The 21,672-nt window shown below is 42.9% G+C and overlaps 1 long non-coding RNA gene across 1 annotated transcript; it reads left to right on the top strand.

Moving 5' to 3' along the window:
• The first annotated feature begins 11,259 nt into the window (after positions 1-11,259).
• On the top strand, positions 11,260-18,418 carry LOC122546117 (uncharacterized). The gene is made up of 4 exons (XR_015753384.1): positions 11,260-11,287; positions 13,189-13,322; positions 14,194-14,271; positions 17,125-18,418. It is a non-coding gene; the product is annotated as an uncharacterized LOC122546117 (long non-coding RNA).
• Positions 18,419-21,672: the final 3,254 nt, after the last annotated feature.

Here is a 21,672-nt window from a genome sequence, read left to right as displayed (position 1 = left end):
ATGTTAAGCAGAATGAGAGACTGTGCTCCGCTCAGGCAGAATGCATGCGAAATATGGGAATTGAATTAGTATTTTCTAAGACGTTTGAAACTTTACAACTAGCTGATGAAGAAGCAGCGCTCCGAAAGCTAGTGTTTCCAAATAGACCTGTTAGGTTAGATTAGATTACTTACAATGTGGAAACAGGCCCTTCGGCCCAACAAGTCCAACACCGACCCTCCGAAGAGCAACCCACCCGGACCCATTACCCTACATTTACCCCTTCACCGAACACTACGGGCAATTTAGCATGGCCAATTCACCAAACCTGCACATATTTTGACTGTGAGAGGAAACCGTAGCACTCAAAGAACACTTCCTTCTACATAAGATCAAAAAGGCCCATTCGAAGCTTTGCCCAAAAGTTACTAAATGCTGAGATTTCAAAGATTGTTCCTTGACACTCGAGCTATTGTACAATATATAACTGTAAACAAAATGATGACTTCCATCTTAATCCTTATTTTTATATTTAAAATATATATCTCAAACAGTTATTCTTCCCCTGTATTAAAAAGATTACACTTAATTTTAAACCCTGATTATGTAATTTTAAGGGATTGGGGCTACCATTTCTAAAGTGTCTTAGTAGCCTAAACAATGCTAGAACAGATTTATGTGAGTAGATAAGGATCATCCAACATGATGCTAGAGCAGAAAAGGGTTAATCTGAAAAAAACGTCAAAGCATAATAGATAGAAAATGAAAAATGGCAAAATATATCCTTGGTGCCGACTAAACACCACTTACCCCAGACTTCTCCATTTCTTCTTCCCGTAATTGTGAGCCATGAATATTGAAGCGTGGATTTAGGAAGAAAGACAAAGAAGGATCACAAGTTCAGACAGAAAAGACAAGATCTCAGACATGCAGTAACAGATGCCAAGGGACATAACAGTCATCACAACATAAACTGACCCAGAGTCAGAAACAGAGTCTTAAATAAAAATATTTTTCAATCCAGTACAGTGACTTTCATCACTGTGGAAAGTACTTCATAAAACTTTTAGTATGTTAATATTGAAAAATTGAAGGCGAGAATGAAATTATATTTTGTCAATGTTCTCTATAAAGAAAAATGCAGAAGTTATTCTAATCATGATATGGATAATTATACATGAATAGGAAAAGGTCATCTAATAATTAGAATGGACCTGTTGAACTAAAGCTTGGCGTTGTGTGATTTCTAACTTTGAAAATAACGTTGGGTTTCTCACGAAAGCAACAGTTATGAAACTCAAGTGACGACAGCTTGACAGAATAAGGTAGTTTGGAATAATTGAAGCAAGAATGGAAGTGTTCTATTAATAGTTCATGCATTTAACAGTATACTCTGTCAGTATTTTATCACACCCCACAACCGCTCCAGGGCAGTTAACAATGAGGTACATTGCAGGAGTCACACTTGGTCCATCCCAGACATCAACCTCCCCTGTCTTGACATCTCCATTTCTATCTCGGATGCAATCTCCAGGCGGATGAATGCTAGAAAACCCACAGACTCTCATCGCTAGACGAACGACACCCTTTCCCTGCCAACAACAGGCAAGTAGTCGTCTGCATTCACGGAATACTTCAGCCGATACTGCATCTGTTTGGATGAGGAGACATTCCACTATCAAGCATCATAGATGTCCACCCATTTCGATCAAAGTGTTTCTCTGCCTTGTCATTCAGAGAGCCCTCGAGCGCACTTCCTCCATTCCCCACTGCTCTCAAAGCCCCTTTACACAAATTAAGATAAGTTCACCCTTGCGCTCATACAACGGCTGACCAGCCTCTACATTCAACCAATAATCCTTAAACACTTCTGACAACTCTAATTGAACCACAACACCAAGAATACGTTGCTCTCCCCACCCCCACTACACCTCATGAGTACATCAAGTCTCGTTCCAGTCCCCAAATGTTTGGTGACATTGCCCCGTAAACCCTCCCGAACCCAAAGTCACATTCCCATACGACTTAAGGCATGGAAAAACTATTGGCACACTTTCACTCACTCACCTCCATCCCGGGTCCCAAACTGTCTTTCCAGGAAGAACTGATGTTCACCTTCTCCTCTCCAAACTCGTTTACTGTATCCAGTGGTTCGGATGAGGCCTACTCGTCATCAGCAAGAGCAAGAGTAAACTGAGGCCACGTTTCACTAAGCCTCTCAGCCTGGCCTGCAGGAGCCGGCCTGACCTCCTAGTCGTTGACTGTTGTAATTCGTTTTCCAGCATGTCCATCCTTCGCCTCCTTCTTTGCCACAGCGTATCTGACTGCAGGTTGTGGGAAACGGCACCTCATCCTCTGCGTGCAGAGAATAGGGACAGCATTAAGTTCTCTAATCTCAAATACCTCCATTTCCTATCCGCCAGCACCATTCCAGCCCCTCCCCGTCCCCCTTTTCCATTCCACTAACCAAGCATTTTTTTCCAGAAACAAAACAAATGCATTGTTCCCATCAACCAACCAGACCGTACCCTCGATTTGATTTCACGTGTCCCGAACACACCACACTGCGATCCTCAACCACTACCCTGCTTAATCTATGGATTCATTTACACCCATCTCCAGGACCGAAGGAAGGTCACACCCGAAACTTTGATATCTTCACCTCCTGATGCTGCCGGACTTCCCTTGTTTTCCAAACTTCCTGCTTGTCTGCCTTGGATTTCACCATCTGCAGTTTTTTTTTTTGTCTCTTCTGATGTCACACGTAGGCCGACTGATTTCCTCCACTGAACTAAACAGGGAGAAAACTTGTCATGATTCGAGTTTATTTAATCATTAAATTCAAATTTATCGACTATGATTGGATTAGAATCTATATACATATAGTGATGCTGAGATTACGATATCTGTGCTTCGACCAGAATTCCTTACATTTGCTTATAGTTCAATGCAATTTTAGCTCAGTGGCCTTGTGTCTAAGTTGTTTGCACTGCTTCCTCACAGCGCGAGACAACCAAGTTCAGTTGCAGCCTCAGACGACAGCTTGTGTGGAGTTTGCACGTTCTTCCCATGTGTGAGTAAGTTTTCTCCAATATTCAGAACACGTGCACATCAGGTGAATTGACCAAGCGAAATTGTCCATAGTTTTCAGGAATGTGTAATTTAGGTACAATCGTCAGGTGAAATGCAGAGTAATCGGGTCGGGGTATGGATCTGAATGGAATACTCTTCGAAGGTTCAGTGTGGACTTGTGCGGCCAAGTGGCCTGTTTCCACACTGTAGGGATTCCATTTAAAAAAAAAAAGAGAGAAAGAAGAATCTTCCCCGTGTGTGTGTGAGTTTCCTCCGGGAGCTCCGGTATTTGTCTTTAATCCAAATATATGCAGGTAAAGTGAATTGGAGATGAAAAATTGCACATCGTGTTCAAGGTTATATAGGTTAGGTTCAAAAGTCAGGAGTAAATCTGTAGCAATAGAACAGGGAACTGGTTACTATTCGGAGGGTCGTTGTGGTCATTTTGTCTAAATGGCCTGTTTCCACACTGTCAGCAATCTGTGAAGGATTACACTGCAGCCGTGCTTCTTTAACAAACCTAACAGTAAATGGTTCAAGAGCCATATCAATTATTAATCCCTCTGGCCTTTGAAGTTAGTGACAGGTAAGCGAAAGGTGCAAACCAAGTTTAATAATTCCACACGGCCGATTTTTATGCAACTAAATTAAATTCCAGCCCATCAGACTTGTGCTTTTGCAATTTCTGTGAGAAAGGCCTTTTTATGTTCAGTTACAAAATACTGGGTTATGAAGATATTGATCCAACATTGGATTCAAATGCGGTTTAGAATTTCGGAATGGTAACAGGTTTATGGAAGAAACTGTTATACTGAAACTAACATAGTTGCATCAAGTGTGGCCAATTTGCAATATCGCTCAAGAAGACAGAATTCTGTCAAGAAACAAAAATCAGCTTCTCCCATCCATCTCAATACCTTTTCATCCCTATCTATCGCTCTAATTTATTCTCCAGCCCTTGCTGTCACTCTCTCTCAGACACTCCCAATTGCCATTTTGCTTCTCCATCTCAGCTCTGCGAAACACAGTCTCCTTTCAAACCTCCTGTATCCTCCTGTTGCTTCCTCCTGTATCTTTCTTCACTCGGTCTGTGTGATCTCGTCATCCTTTGATCTAACCTAATCTGTTACCGATCATGCTCGCTCTATCCACATCCATACCTGTAATGACTGATTCCTGAACAATTTCTGTGCCTGCATGTGCTCGATGTTATTCACTTTCTAAATTACAATAATCTCTGATCTTTGTCTCCCCTTATTTAAAATCTTACTACCATCTGTTTTAGGCTCGGTTATGCACAATATTTTACAACATCAGACTGAGAGTCAATATTATAAATCCCGAATAAACATAAACGTCAGAGTAGGGTGAGACGATTTCCAGCTTCCTCTGCGTATTATAGGGACTGGAAAACAGAGTTTTCCTCCTGAAAAGATTTATATCAAACGATTTTTCTTGGCACAGTGACTCAATGGTTAACACAGGTGCTTCACTGTGCAAGACACATCGGTTCAATTTCATCCTCAGGCGACCACAGGAAGTTTGTACATTCCCCTTGTGTCTGCATGGATTTCCTCTGAACGGCCGGCCTCTACAAGAAAGGTATTTGGTTATACTTATTCTGATCGCCAGGCTCACAAGTAAACCCTGGTAAAGATTGATGACTGCCCACTCCCATCTCTTGGCCAGAAATCTTTTTCTCAACAACACTCAAGGAAAGTGATAATTCGTTAACCCTTTGAAGATACAATCAAAAATACATAAGTTGCTCATTTATCCCTTAGAGCCTGCATTGCTAATAGATCATTTCACACACCTTTATCCTCATATCGACATGCATGAATATTTCAGAATATCCCTGCTTTTCTTTCACTTCATTGGTCATCAAGGAACTAGCTCTGCCGTCATGAGTTCTTTTCTTTAAAAATCATTTATTAACCTTTGATGCCCAGAATTCTGCAGACTCACAACTACCCGTGAAAGAACAAAACACCACACTTTTTAAACATACATGCCCCGTTTTGTTCAAGTAGGACTGAATGCTAGAAATTAACAAAGCAAACTCGTTGCAGATACAACGCAATCTAAAGCAGTGTAACACTGTGCACAGACTAACTCACTTTGTTCAATTTTTAAATGCAACAATATATTCTGAAATAAATCAATTTGAACTGTATCAAGAACATACAGAGCTCACATTGATGTTCAACATCAGCAATTTACAAAGGAGATAACCAGGGATCTGAACAGCTGCTAGAATCGGCTAGTGACTTCGCTCTAACTCGTCAATTACTGCATCTTCCATTTCTTAGATTAGAAGCTGTTTTAAATAGTCTGGAATTGATAGTTCAACAAGATCCTCTGAACTGACCCATTCAAGTGGGCCCTGGAATACAATTGAAATACATCCTCACTAACATGGCTGTGCATCTCATCATTGATATTCGATGAACTCACTTGAGCAAAAACCTTGCATCAGCTGCTATGATACCGTTTTCAAAAACATATTACAACTGCTCAAGAAATAAAATCACAAATTGATGTCAACACTTCCGACCAAAACGCCCATCGCGGAATTCATAAAGGAGTGATCCCTCAACAATGAAGGGTAACTTCATGGTCTTCACTTATCTCAATGACGTTACTGATGAAGAGTTACTGGACTCGATATGTTATCTCTGTTTTTTCTATGCAGATGCAGCCAGAATTGCCGAGTTTCTAGAAATGATTTTGTTTATTTTTTATATTTTACAGATAGTGCACACCTTTTGTATTTCATTTAAAATGTTACTGTTGTATTTGCCAAATGTAGAGAAGTCACTCACAGAGTGAGACCGATTTGGAGGTGCCGGTGTTGGACTGGGGTGTACAAACTTATAAGTCACATAGCACCAGGTTATAGTCCAACAGGTTGAATTGGAAGCCAACTAGCTTTCGGAGCGATGCTCCTTCATCAGGTGATTGTGGAGGGGTCGATCGTAACACAGAATTTATAGCAAAAATTTGCAGTGTAATGTAACTGAAATGATAGGTTGAAAAATTGATTGTCTGTTTAGCCTTTCATCTGTTCGAATACAGTTATAGATAGTTTCAGAGTGAGACCGATTCCATTGTCTTCCTGTAGTTTCTCATTCTGATTTTCAACCTTTTGTCTGATGCACGTTTGATGACATTGAAACTTCAGAATCTAGTCCAGTGACAGCTGTGGGAATTGTTACGAATTGGACAAGCTCCTTTCACAACATTTCAAGAAGATACCACCGAACCTAAACATTTTTGATTTAAAGACATGCAAAAAGTGCAGTGTTCCAGATGTGATTGATTTCTTCAAGCTACTAGGCTTTAAGTAAAACACACTTTCTTCTTGAAAAAAAAGTTAACACGCCGCAAAGAGTGTAAAATTGGCATCACTTACATTCCATTAAATGGTTGACCAAACGTCTACTTTGTTCAACTATTAATCCTTAACTGTTAAAATGTAACAGCACCACCAAAAAACATGATTTCCGAAGAAGTGACTGTAGTCGCATCGTTAACTCGGGTTACTCTCTCGAGATGCTGCCAACCCTGCTGGGATTTTTTTTCAGTATTTGTTGGGGCTTTCTTTCTCCCATTAACACAGATTCTTCATTTTAACCTGTTATCTTCAGTCATGAAGAAAGGATAAAGAAAAAAAACGAAAAATTCTGGAGCAGCAGACAGAGTACGCCAGTTTTTTTTTTCAGCAAAAGGGGCAGATCTGTGTCTATGAGCTTCAATCTCTTTCCAAATCCCACCCCAACTTAAAGTGACGGGAAAACTAAAAACCTGTTTGCAGGTGAGAATGAATCCACCCATATATGCTGCTTTTGTTTACTTCAACAAAAGGCAACGATTCCAGGATCTCAATGCTGTTTAGCCACTGTTTCTGAAGCAGACATTGCAACAACATTCTGGCAAAATAATTTTCGCAAGAGAACCAGTACACAGTTATTAGATTAGATTCCCGACAGCATGGAAACAGGACTTTAGGTCCAACAAGTCCACACCGACCGTCCAAAGTGTAACCCGCCAGGACTCATTCCCGTACCCAATAAGTACAACTGACTAACGCATCTAACACGATGGACAATTTAGCATGGCCAAATCACTTGACCACCACATCTTTGGATTGTGGAAGGAACTGGAGCACTCAGAGGAAACTCCAGCAGACATGGAGGGAATGTGCAATCTCCACATAGACAGTCGCCCGAGGAGGGAATCCAACTATCTGCAAAGCATAATAAGCAAAGCTTTCTAGGTGGAAAGCTTCCTCAATATTACTCAAGAAGTCTTATAGCATCCCTGGCAAAGTACATATCTTCTTTGGCAACACTTAAAATTCCTCTTCCTCGAATGCCTGTGCATATAGGATTTATGAACATCTGGATAGGAATAATGTGATCAAGGATAGTCAGCATGGTTTTGTGAAGGGCAGGTCGTGCCTCACAAACTTTATTGAATTCTTTGAGAAGATGACTAAGGAGGTGGACGAGGGGAAAGCAGTAGATGTGGTGTATATGGATTTTAGTAAGGCGTTTGATAAGGTTCCCCATGGTAGACTACTGCAAGAAATACGGAGGTATGGCATTGAGGGTGAGTTGGAGGTTTGGATTAGGAGTTGGCTGGCTGGAAAAAGACAGAGTGTAGTAGTTGATGGCAAAGGTTCATCTTGGAGTGCTGTCACTAGCGGTGTTCCGCAAGGATCTGTTTTGGGACCATTGCTGTTTGTCATTTTTATAAATGACCTGGAAGAGGGGTTAGAAGGTTGGGTGAGCAAGTTTGCGGACGATACGAAAGTCGGAGGAGTGGTAGACAGTGAGGAAGGATGTGGCAGGTTACAGCGGGATATTGTTAAGCTGCAGAACTGGGCAGAAAGGTGGCAAATGGAGTTCAATGTAGCTAAGTGTGAGGTGATTCATTTTGGTAAGAGTAATAAAAAGATAGGGTACTGGGCTAACGGTCGGATACTTGGTAGTGTGGATGAGCAGAAAGATCTTGGTGTCCATGTACACAGATCTTTGAAAGTTGCCACCCAGGTAAATAGTGCGGTGAAGAAGGCATATGACGTACTGGCTTTTATTGGTAGAGGAATTGAGTTCCGGAGTACTGAGGTAATGTTGCAGTTGTATACGACTCTGGTGCGGCCGCATCTGGAGTATTGTGTGCAGTTTTGGTCCCCATACTATAGGAAGGATGTGGAGGCACTGGAACGGGTGCAGAGGAGGTTTACCAGGATGTTGCCTGGTATAGTAGGAAGATCGTATGAGGAAAGGCTGATGCACTTGGGGCTGTTTTCATTGGAGAAAAGAAGGTTTAGGGGTGACTTAATAGAGGTGTACAAGAGGATTAGGGGTTCAGATAGGGTCGACAGTGAGAATCTTTTTCCACGTATGGAGTCAGCTATTACAAGGGGGCATAGCTTTAAATTAAGGGGGGTAGGTATAGGACAGATGTTAGGGGTAGATTCTTTACTCAGCGAGTCGTGATTTCATGGAATGCCCTGCCAGTAGCAGTGGTAGACTCTCCTTCATTATGGGCATTTAAACGTGCATTGGATAGGCATATGGAGGATAGTGGGCTAGTGTAGGTTAGGTGGGCTTGGATCGGCGCAACATCGAGGGCCAAAGGGCCTGTTCTGCGCTGTATTCTTCTATGTTCTATGTTCCATGTTCTTAAATCGCAGCCGGAAATAGTTGAACAATAATCAATATTGTTCAGGCAGCGCCTTCCAAACTCATACTCTCTATTGTCTACAAGACCAAGGACAGTAGATATTTCAGAACATCAGCGTCAGGATCCGCACTAAGCCTTCGTCAATCTCATTTGCCAAAAAAAAAAAAAATCTGTTCCTTAACCATCACTGAATGGGGAGATGCTATGGTTTTGACAGGTGCATTTTATGCTCTATTTTGTTTTTGAAACAAGTGGAAATTGAGACAGAATTACGAGTGTTCTACCTGAAGCCTTCAAAAACCAAACGTTTATGAGCCATTGTATTTATTTTGATGCAAGAGAAGAAGCCAGATTGTGAGGTATCCCACAAAATCACAGTTTTAGTTTCAGCTTTCTGTAGCTGTTGTGGTTGTGAAAGCTACAAGTCTCACTCTCTCTCTCTTTCTCTCCAATTCTCTCTCTTTGTCTGCATCTCTCTCCCTCATCTCTCTCCCTCTCTCTCCGTCTTTCTGTTTGTTCCAGTTAAAAGTTGAGTTGCTCTTTCTGGTGGTACAACTGCAAGTGAGACAATCAATGCAACTGAATTAGAATTTTTTTTCCACGTGTGGTGCTTATGAGGCATTTATACGTTTGAATTGCTAATGGTAATTGTTTTGTAGGAATGCAAAACTAGATCAGACAGGTGAACTTCAGAGAATATTATTTTATATGATTCAGCCAGGGATTATTACCTGCCAGATACAATTAAAGTGTGGGAGGTTCTTTGCTCTCTGAGAGCTGTCTCTGAGGAAGCCGAACTTATGTCAAGTGTTACGCACTTGTCCTAAACAGTGCTTGGGTAATGGGATGCCGGCCTCGATGGAGTAATTTCAATGCACAGAAAAGTAAAACAAAAGTGTGACTGAAACATTGGCTCGCAATAATAGTCATTGATTTGGAGTAAGCATTTCAGGCATCCATCCAATGTTTGGAAAACTGAACACATTCGATCCAAAAGTTTAAAAAATGGCCAAGCATGACTTAAAATAGATTCTTGTTTCTGACACAGTTTTGCTCGTTCCAAAGTCATCCTGAGTTTGGACGACGCTCTGTCATTTTAAATCTTACCTTTCCAATATCTGCTCTCAATGACCTTCGGAGATACATTGTCAAGACACTTGCACTTTTCAGGACGAATACAAGTTTGGCCATTCCACATGGGAAACAACATGGCAGCTTTTCCAACAGAATGAGGGGCTGTGGGGGTGGGGGAGATTTGAACGAATTTGATGCTATCGTTGCCAATGTGAATTCACGCAGTAGCATCTCCCATGAATATTTTCACCTTGTTCTCTGGATCTCATTGCTGGTTAGAAACGTAATTCACTCGCTGAATAAAATTTTGCAAACAGATGACAATGCAAATGGATAGGGATCATCGAAACATCTGTTAGCAATTCTGCTCGACAATTTGCTCAATTTGCTGTCACTCATGCGAATGACTTAACGCTGAGTGATAGAGGTTTAATCCCGCAGTGCCTTACTAGGCCATGCACGTTGAGCGCTGTTGCATTGCTTATGTCCTTCGGCAGATCCGAACCACCGCAGCCAACGCCAGCTGCACTGCTCCAGCAAGCAGCCTCACTCAGAAACAGACTTGCAGGCAACGATTCCCGTTGTTTCAGCTCCAGCTAGACTGAAGCCAAAGGTAATGGCCTCGATGTCTCCAGATCATTGGACTGACACTGAATAAACAGCAGTGAACTGCTAAACCCACATTATAATTTGGCATTGTTAATCACAGTCCGCATTAAAACCAGGGGATTATAAATTGGAACTCTTCAGAGCTGCTTCCAGCATTTTATAGAGCAAAATGTCCAGTTTCCTCTGAAGTCCTGTCCTTTTGCTTTTTCGCAGCCATTCTTACCATGTTTGCTAACACTGCGCACACTGCCATTCTAGCTAAACAGTCCATGTATATGTCTGGTTGAATGACCAACACACCGCCCCTCCACCACAATGAGTACGTATGCGAAATGAAGATGGGTGCACGGTGTTTCCTTCAATGTACCAACTCTCCAAACCCAAGTCATTGCCAGTCACTGATAGTAGGAACAGCCAGTTCTCGGGATCAGTCACCTCGCTGTCTTCAGATCCGTAAGCGACTTCCTGGATGGGATCGTTGTTTGGTCTTTTTTTGGAACATGGTACGCCCCTTGAGGGAAATGCACACCATATCCAAACGGGAACTCTGCTTCACTCTCTCTTTCTTCGAGAATTTATGATCTTACTTTCTAGGCAATGAGGAAATGTGGCTCAATGTTCAACCCGGACAAACGTAGATGAATCTGTCGGTGTCAGGGACGGTTGTCTTGGACAAAAAGCAGCGCTCCTATTGGGTGCCTCACCTGTTTTGCTATGCTCGCTATTCTGTCATTGGACAATGAACCCTTTGTTCAGGGCTATTGCCTGTTGTATAAAAACAGCAGTTCATGTGGTTTCGATAGTCAGAAAACAGCGATGGCTCTCTTTGAGCTCCTCCTCCTTTTCTGCATATCTCCAGGTAAGATTCTGACTTCTTTGCAACATTTTCCTCTTTTGTACGTTGACAGAGAAAAGGAACGCTGAGTAGGTGTCTCGGAAACGCCGTGACAAACAGCGGTTGTCGCTTCCAACTGCTCTGATGCTGATGGGAATTCACCGCTCTTTTGCTGCTCAAAGTGTAATCTGAAATGTTCCCTGCTCAGTGACAGCGATGGGAAAGTTGCATTAATTTATCGGTTCTATAAGATGCTTAGATGTTTGTATTCATAAAATGCGAAATTCTGAGAGAGCTCAGAAAGCTTCCTCGGTTGCGTGGTTAGAGAGAAATCGATTTAGATTTAATTGGAACTCATCTATTTAAACGGGGCTATCGACAAATTTGCCCTTATGCTGAGGAAGTGAGTGATCGGAGGCCGTGTCAGAATGGGACAGGGCGAGGGATCCACTCCACAACCGGGCCCTGCATTACCCATGAGGGGATATACTGTGGATTCTGAAAGTCGTCAACGCAGGGCGGCCCAGTAGTTAGTACTGCTCCAGGACAGCTTCAAGGAACGGTTTCAATTTCACCATCGGCAACTGATTGCATGGACTCTCCCCTGTGTCAGCTTCGGTTCCATTAGGTGCTCTGGTTTCCTCTGACAGTCCAAGGATGTGCAGATTATGTGTGTTTCCGAAAATGCAGGGTGACAGGGAAACTGGGGGATGCACTGCGGCAGGTGTGACGCACCAAATGGGCTCCCTTTACGCTGCTGGGAATTAATAACAACCAAAACTGTTTTATAAAGTCAGCTGGTCTCGTATCATCCGCAGAAAAAGAAAGCTGAGTTAATAGTTCATAACTGACACAAATGTCATTGATCTGAATCCTTGTCAAAGCTGTCGACAATGCAGTCAATAGTGACAAGCACTCTTGTATTTCTTTCGACATAAGGGATAATGAGAACTGTGCCTAACAGCTATCCTGATTCCACATCTGGGAGAGATAATATATCCCTTTATGGCGCGGTTTTACCAACAGCATTTCAGTAAGCAAATTCTCATTCAGACCTGACCAGTCTCTCTGGAAGATTTTCCAGTCCAGAATCTGTTGAGTCCCGGGCAGCCACAGTTCCTGTGGCCAGTTGTGTCCTTATGCAGGAGATACAAGAAACACATCAGTTCAAATGGCACAAAGAATCCTGACCATTCTGGTCTGAGTGTTCCATACTGAAAAATCACCACAAGACATTGTCATTATTTAGATGGTAACTTTGGGGAATGATATTACACCTCTATGCAATCCTGGATTGTCCTATCCTTCTGGATCCTCCTACTCACTTCTCTACAGTCAACAAGCAAATCTGTAATTCTTCCACATCTGAGCATACCTTTAAAGTTAGCTCGGAAGAGAGGGAGAGAGAGATAAAGGCGAAAACTACATCTGAAATCTTTATGACGGACCTTGCTGCCCAATGTTGCCCTTCTCAATCCAGTTCTCTTTCCATCAGCCTCAATTCGGTTAATCTGATTAACCAGTCACGGCCAACGCTCATTGATGCATGTCATTATGGAAGAGTTATTGGAAATGCTTGTAAAATGACTCGATTGCTCTGTGCAGGAAGAAATGTGTTCTGAAGAGGGTTACAGTGGACCCGAAACATTGACCGTACATTCTCTGACTCCACAGCTGCTTCCAGAGTTGCTGAGTTTCTAGAGCAATTTCACTGTATCTTCTCCACGGGTCTTGAAATTGCACGCACTCCCGAAGATATACAGCGAGAGACTACTTTTGTGCTCTTTACTCTGAATCTCTTTTTAAAAAAATTGTCCGTCGCCCCAACTCCACACTCAACTAAAAGTTGAAAACTGGTTCATTCATTGTCTTCAGGGAAATATTCCCTATTTAATCAGAATCTCTCCCATGTCTCTGAATTTTAGTTTGGGCCACAATGTCATGTCACCTGTGTGAGAACATCTCCCTAAAGCTCCAGTCGCAATGGAAGGAAGGTGCAGACATGGAAACACTGCAGCAGGAAGTCTGCAACTCGCTGCCTCATGAGTCCAATTTGGTGGTGAGTTTCAGTAAGAATGAGATGGAAGGTGCTGGGAAAAAAAAATATAACTGGAGGAAAATGTGCTTATTTAAGGAAATATATCGTTTCCTTGAAGGCATTTCAGGGAAGGTACACCAGGATGATCTTTTTGTATGGAGGGATTGATAATGAGCAAACGCTAAACAGGTTGGGACGTGAGGTGTTGGCAAGACAATCCAGGGTGGACTTACACAGTTTGTGCTAGTGTCTGGGGAATGTTGTCGAACAGAGAGACCAAGGGGTACAGGTATATATTTACTTGAAGTGACGTCACAGGTCGTCAAGGTGATGAAAATGCATTTTTCGTGCTACGTCCCTACATTTGTCAGAGCATTGAACACAGGAGATAAGATGTCATGTTAGAGCTGAATGAGAGTTTGGTGAGACCACTTTTCGTAAACTGTGCATTATTCTGCTCACTCTGCTGCAGGAAGGATAATATTAATTTTGAAAAGGAGCAAGGAAAGATTTACAAGGCTGTTACCGAGACTGGAAGGTATGAGTTATAACGCGAGACTGGGAAGGTTGGGAAGTTTTCTTTCCTGGAGTTTAAGAGGATGAGTGGGTACCATAAAGAAATGTAGTAAATCATACGGCGCACAGATGAGGCAAATTGCCGTTGTCATCTCTATTAGTTGGATGGTCTAAAAACCAGCCAGCGTAATGATAAGGTAGGTGGCAAAAGACTTAAATGAGAAGAGAGGGGTGACCTTTTCATACAAAGGGCGGTGCGTGTGTGCAGCGAACTCGTCGTGGAAGTGGGGAAGACTGTTACAATTCGAATATTCAAATGCATCTGCATGTAATCAGCTGAACACTTTTCTCTCTTGTCCACATCTTGTTCTGACAGTGCATGGATTTTATCAAAGAGCACATGAGGTTGATCACGAAAGCCGTGAAGATTCCGGGCACTTACGATCTGTGTGGGGTGAGTATCACAGAGTGGTCATTCATCACGCTATTTGACTCTGATGGCTAGCAATTGCAGTCCTCCAATTTCATCGCTCTGTGTACGTCAGAGAAAGAGCGAGCGAGAGAGAGAGAGAAGGTGATCTCGCAATTCAATTAAGGAAATGCAGAGAGTCAGTGGGCCAAATTTCGCTGACTGCTCTCTGCTCCTTCACTTTTAGGAACTTTCTCTTCTCAACCTCTGTATCAGTCACAGAGTGTGCACGAGAAGGTCAGTCATTCCATTGCAGTTTCCTGCTGAGGCAGAGCCTGAGAGTTTGGCGCTGTCCCTTATGGTAAAGAATACCCCCAGCCACAACTCCCCTACACGCACACACAAACACACACACACGCTCTCACGTCCTCTCCTTAAACCCACGCTCTCTCACGCGCACTCAGATACACACACTCGCAGACACACACAACTCACTCTTACACACTCATACACAACTCATTCGTGCACGCACTCTGAATCCAACCGACATGCAGTTTCATACTTACACTCTCAATCACACACACACTCACACGAACATGGACACTCACGCATGCCATATACACACAGAGAAGCACCAGCACATACACACTCACTCGCACTAACACAGACACACACACACACAAACATGCACACAAACAGGAAAGCTGGGTGTGTAGATGTTATAGAATTGACTTGCACAAACCACTGTGGACGCTCCATAAAATTTCAGATTGAAATATCAGAGAATTCTTCTCGTTAAAGGAGGCCTAAGTGCAGACATGTGCTGCTCGGCAGCAAATGATACTGTTGAAAGGTGAGAGAGGTTCCAGGATTTGAATGGTCTTCTCCTGTTCCTGTGTTTTACTCGTGGATATGAAGAGTTAGTGTTACACCAAGTGGAAGAGGAATCATTAAAGACCGATCGCTAGTCTTCCTTATTAAATTGGAGATGAAATTGAGCGAGGCTTCTAATTAAACTAGACAAGTCGATCGAAGGATAAATATGTTAATACCTAAGAACATTACCTCAGGGAGGAAGCTGTACAGAGAGGGAGCCATGCTTTTTAAAGGAGTTGAGTATGTTGTCCAGAGGAATGAGAAATTTTATTTTAGAATGAGACGTGAAGGCTCAGTTCCAGCGCTTGAGAGTTAAATGTTAGTAAGGAAATTCCGAATCAGAAAAGTAAGAAGAGCCAAGAGGGGACATGAGATGTCGTTGGCTGATTCGAGAAAGGAAAAGTGCACGGTTGTCGAAAGGTATATCGGTGTAAAGAATAGCGAGAATAAGATTAGGGTCAATCAAGGATAGTATTAGGTAGTTTTGGGTGGAGTCAAAGGAGATTGGCGAAGAGCTAAATGAATATGTCTCCTCAGGAAACATGTTGTCATGGAGGAAACTGCGATATAGGTGAATAGACAAAAAGGGATTGAGGTTCTCAAGGAGGAGGTGTTAGCAAATTTAGATACTGTGAAAACCAGAATGTCCGCCGGACCGAATGAGATTGATCCCAGGATTCCCTGGGAAGCCAGGAAGGAGAGTGCAGAGCCTTTGACTTTGATCTTTACATCGTCATTGTCTGTAGAATTAGTGCCAGAAGATTGGAGGATTGCAAATGTTGTTCCCTTGTTCAAGAAGGGTAATAGAGACAACCATAGCAATTAGAGAGCAGTGCGCCTTATTTCGGCTGTGGGTAAAGTCTTGGAAAGGATTGTAAGAGATATTATTTACAATCATCGAGAAATGAATAAATTGATAAGAGATAGGCAATACGATTTTGTGAAGTAGAGGTCGTGCCTCACCAAACTTATTGGGTTCTTTGAGCAAGTGACCGAAAAGTTGGATGATGGTAAGGCGACTGATGTGGTGGATATGGATTTCAGAAAGGCGTTTGGCAAATTCGCTACCATGGCTATTGCATAAAATGCGGAGGCGAGGCTTTGATGGTGATCGGGCAGTTTGAATCAGAAATTGGCTAGCTGCAAGAGACACAGAATGTGGTTGATGGGAAATGTTCATCCTGGAGTTCAGCTACTAGTGTGCACGGCAATGATCTGCTTTGCAGCAACAGTTGATTTTCATTGTTTTCATGAATGACCTCAAAGAGGGCATAGTATCATGAGTTAATAAAGTTGTGGAAGACCTTGTGATCGTTAGAGTTGTGGATAGTGCTGAAGGATGAAGTAACACAAATGCAGGTAACTGTGCTAATGGTACGATGCTTGGTAGTTTAGATGAGTAGAGGGATCACAGTTTCCATGAACGTTTGCCCAAGGGCGTAGCCACCCAGGTTAAGGGGGTAGCTCAGAAGGCATACGGTGTGGTAGCTTTTATTATGAGAGGGACTGCGTTTCACAGCCATGAGGTGATACTGCAGGTGTACAGATCTCTGGTGAGGCTGCAAATTGCAGAATTGCTTACAGTTCTGGTTAGCAGATGGATGTGGAAGTTACAGAGAGGGTTCAGAGAACATTTACCAGGATGCTGCCTGGTATGGAGGGAAGGTCTTACTGGGAAAGGCTGAGGGATTTGAGGCTGTTTTCGTCAGAGAGAAACAGTTTGAGAGGTGACTTATTGAGACGTATAAATTAATCAGAGGGTTAGATCGGGTGGACGGTAAGAGCATTGGTATGTGTATGGAATGAGCTGCCAGAGGAAGTGTGGAGGCTGGTGCAATTGCATCATTTTAGAGGCATTTCCATGGTACATGAATAGGAAGGGCTTGGGGGCATATGGGCCGGGTGCTGGCAGGTGTGAATAGATTGTTGCTCACATCCAGGAAAACAGCGTGGTGCTTGCTCTGTGTGGTTGACGAGAGAGTTTTGCTTCCATTAATGTCACCTTTGTGGATTTGCTTACAGGAACTGCAATTCTGTCCTTGGCTGGTCTGTAGACGTATAGGTGGATGTATCGGTGAAAATGATGACTTTCCTCCTGAGTTTCGTTCATAGAAACCCCATCCAGTGTGAAGGAAGTTTGCACAAATTCACTGCCAGTCGTTTTGTCGAATATGGAATATGTATGGGCCGCAGCCTGAAAGGGAACTTTAACCGTTTCCAATCAAAGAAAATCTGTCTTTAAAATAAAATGATATGGGAAAACTGCAGGTAAAGGGAATTGCTTCCATTTCGTAAACAATGTTCACATGGACACGAGGGACCGAAGCATCTGTTTCGATGCTGTATACCTCTGGGACCCTTTGAACAATTCTCTATTCATTTGAGCTTGACCTTTCAACAATAGGAGCCAAGAATAGAGACCTTCTTCACCCTCTCCCACTTATTGTGCCTTCCCGCCAAGTTGCCCATCACCCAAGACCCCAGAAAAGCACTATTCCCTTCCATGCTCCTCGAACTCAAACCTGTGATGACTGATATTCACTGAGGTCATAACCAGACTGACTAATTGTCTGCACTTAATTCGGATCCCTCCTCATTTTTTGTCACTGCATTCACCCCCATAATAGTTCAGGGATAAAACTGTGCATCATCTCAACCTTGTCACCGTGATTCCAGCGTGTTCACCTAAAGGGTAAGACGCTGGTTAAATGTTCACGCAAATTGGTAACCAATGGTGAAAATAGTGCCCGATGACGTCGATACCACATGTGCAGATGAGTGGGTGAATTGCTTCAAAGTCCCAGTTGACTTGACCTTTCGATCTCTTTGCGTCATTTGGAGTGCTTATTTCTACGACGTCATGGCACCTCCCAGCCCCGTCTTACCTTTACAGTGTCGTCAACACCATAACGTTTTACTGATGGCTTATGTCTCTCAAATCAGTTCTGCATTTTCCTGACATGTCTGCATTTTGTCCAATCCTACGTCTTTCAGAAAGCTTGCTTTTATGTGTGGCATGGCTGGATCGAACAACATTCTGCAAAATTAAAAATGCACTTACCCGGCAACGTATCACAACGACATTGAAGCAGAATAAAAAGTGATTATATATTTGCTTCGAACTCACATTGAGGAACAGCACCAATAGTTCAGTCTTTCTGCCTGTTGTAAAATGTTATTTATGTTCTTTTGCCTGCCTTTACAGTTTGTCAGTAATCACTCGCACATCACACTCACTACCGTTGTGTGCAGATTGGTTATCAAACTAGATTATTGCCTCGCCCTTACCGTCCACACTAATCCATCCTTCTGGGTGTCCTGTGTACAGTTCTGGGCAGCACGTTGTTGGAAATATGTTGGGAGAGAGTGCAGCGGGTGGTTCACAGATCGCTTCGAAAGCGAGTTTTTAAAATGGGAGTACTAAATTTGGAGGGGAGAGCGGAAGGCAAGAGAGGTTTAGATATAGGATTTCAAGACTATGAATTCTTAGCACAGAATAGCCATTAAAACATTGTCTACCTTTCTTTAAAAGGCCAGTGAGTGACATGGCTCAGTTTTATAATTATTTTCAACGGATGTTGTTGAGAGAATAACTTTCTCATCCAGCCAGTAGTTACGTGGTGGAATGTTGTGTCTGGAAATGTTGGGAAGGCACGTTCACTTGAATACTTTTGGGAGAATATTTTGGATGGGAAATGAGAAGTAATAATCCTGAGTAATCCTGACATCACTGCTTTTGGGATGCAACTGCTGTGCTTGCTGCCTGAGACCAAACCGTCTGCTTTGAGAGCCGTGTCCCTGATGTTATACACACTTTGTTGGTGTGAATGTACCCCTTGAGTATTGGCTGTTCACCTTTTCCCTGAACCAACTAGTAGGGGCTTAATAACCTCAGGGCTTCCGAATATTTGGATCATGTCTTACGACACTTCTTCCCTTTCCACCGTCCAGCAGAAACTTACATGATCATCGATCTTGATTGACCGTTGTTGCTCCTCCTTCCCTCGACAGCCTATTGGCAATGGAAGAGGATCTAAAGCAGTATCTCTTTCGATAGTGAATGGCCAGAACCTGGCAGTATTCCTGCCTCGTCATCTCACTATTGCACTCCCCTTCCTGCCCGTGCAATCCTACACCATTGTTTTACTGCGACCCCTCTCCAACCTCTGCATAAATTGTAACATCCGCCGACATTTCTGCCATCTACAAATGATGCCCATCACCAGTGATGTATTTCCCTCCACTTCCCTATCTGTTTTCCGCAAAGACCGTTTCCTCCACGACTACCATATTAGGTTCACGCTTTGTAAAAAAACCGCCCTCACCTCCTGGCACCTTCCCCTACCACCATAGGAATTGTAAAACCTGCGCCCACTCCTACCCCCTCACCTCCGCCCAAGACCCCAAGAAGCCTTCCATGCCCATCAACGTTTCACCAGAGCTTCCACACATGTCATTTACTGTATCTGTAGCTCACAATGCGGTCTCCTATACACTGGGGAGACTGGACGCTTTCTGGCAGAGCGCTTCAGAGATCTTCGCCGGGACACCCGCACCAATCAACTGCACCGCCCCCTGGTCATACATTTCAACTCTCCTTCCCACTTGCAGACACTGGGACGCCTCTATTGCCACTACCTTACGATCCCACGCCTGACGGAACAACGCCTCATCTTCAGCCTCGGGAACCTTCAACGCCAGGGTATTGATGTGGACTGCATCATTTTCCTCATTTCCCATCCCCCATTTTACCCCAGTTCCGATCTTACAGCTCAGAACCGTCCATAAGTCATATCTCTCCTGTCAATCTTCATTCCCACGTATCTGCTACACCGTCCTCTCTGACCTATCACCATCAACCTCACTTCCATCCATCTGTTGCAATGTCAGCTGCATTACCCCTTACCCCCACCCCGACTTTATCTCTCTACACCCGAGGCTCCCAGCCTCATTCCTGATGAAGGGCTCCTGCCTAAAACTTGTCCTGCTCCTCGATTACTGCATGACCTGCTGCGCCTTTCCAGCACCACGCACTCTTGACACGCTTCTCCTCTCCATCCACTTTACCCAAAACTCCCTCAGGCTCACGAACGTCCTGCGCCCCCGTTCCAAATGCCCACACGTCCAGGAGAGTGCACTGGAGACATTTACTGCTTACATGCTGAGTCCCAAGCATGTTATTGCATGTAGTTCACAGTTTGCAAGAACGGTTACAAATGCAGTTGGCTGAATGGGGCATTATAATAACTTCCTCAGTGAGCAGAAAACGTCACGACGGCAAGGTTGTGAAAGAACATGCATTGTTCAGCCGTTGATATAGCCTTAAGTTCAGGTAAATCATTGTCACAGGCTGCACAGTTATAAACACACAACTGAAATTAAATGCTGAAGAAAATCTTCCAGGGAAATATATAATCTAGAATTCAATTCATACATTGTAAGTTGACCAAATGGCTGTGTATTATGTGCCTGTGCAAATATCTAAATGAAGATAGACCAATCTTCAAATAAAGAGCAGAGAGAGAATTGTCCTCACTTCCATTTACAATGGAACGTAGAGCGTTATTAGAGAACGTGGTAGCTCTTGTGATCGGATCGGAAATCATTAATGAGCTCAGATGGCCTGGCAAGATGGCAAAAGGATAAATTGACACGCATTTTCTTCACGATGCAGGATCGAGACTTGGTGAAGAACACAGCGTTGAAATTGAATGTGAAATGAGAAATAGCAAGAAATACTTGAATTATCATTGTGGGACATTTTGTTGGCATCTGGGAGGATAAAAAATTTCAGGTTTGGCAATTGGTTCATATAATTGAAATCCCCCTCAGTCTAGAATCCAAGCCTCACTAAATGTATGAAAATCAGGGCTTTGGATAATGTTAAATGATTATAATCGGAATACTGCAATAAAATTATTAGTGTACCTTGTTCGCATAATCTGGTACGATCCATCATATTTACTAATTATAACTGAATTGCAATTAATATAAAATTTATTATCACTATCCTTCCGACCTGACAGAGCTGGTATTGCACAGTGATCAGTCAGTTCAGAATTAGACGGCTTTTTCTGTGGACAGGATTTTGTGAATAGAACACTGCACATTACTTTTCCATGTTATTGAATAAATATAGTTTAGACTGAGTAAATATAAATTGCTTCAGACTGCGATTTAGAGCCGTGGTCATCGTTACATTTCCAGCCTGTTCTTAGTGCTGCCAAACGTTTAAAGGTTTCAGGATCACCAGATATTCCTTGGTACCTTGTAAAGAAAAGATCTGAAGCATGGATACAGTCACAGGCGCTGATTTTACCGAGCACTCCCTGCATGTGTGTCAAATTTCTAGTTTGCAAGGTTGTTTGTTTTCATTTGATGTCAGCTGGAACTTAATTCAAACGTCATATGTAACCGAAATATTTTGAAATTTACATCGTCATTCACAGAATGCATGAGATGAATTGTTTACACTGTCATATAGATGTACAGGACATCAAAAATCACTTCAGACTTGTGTTATGAAGGTGGATGCGGGCTGTTCCTTTAAGAGAGTTGAAAAGCTAGCAA

This window comes from Chiloscyllium plagiosum, unplaced genomic scaffold (assembly GCF_037043375.1).
Source record: "Chiloscyllium plagiosum isolate Xiang-an unplaced genomic scaffold, Cpla_swu_hap1 HiC_scaffold_37, whole genome shotgun sequence".
Taxonomy (NCBI): Eukaryota; Metazoa; Chordata; class Chondrichthyes; order Orectolobiformes; family Hemiscylliidae; genus Chiloscyllium; species Chiloscyllium plagiosum.
This window is presented reverse-complemented; position numbering and strand designations above follow the sequence as displayed.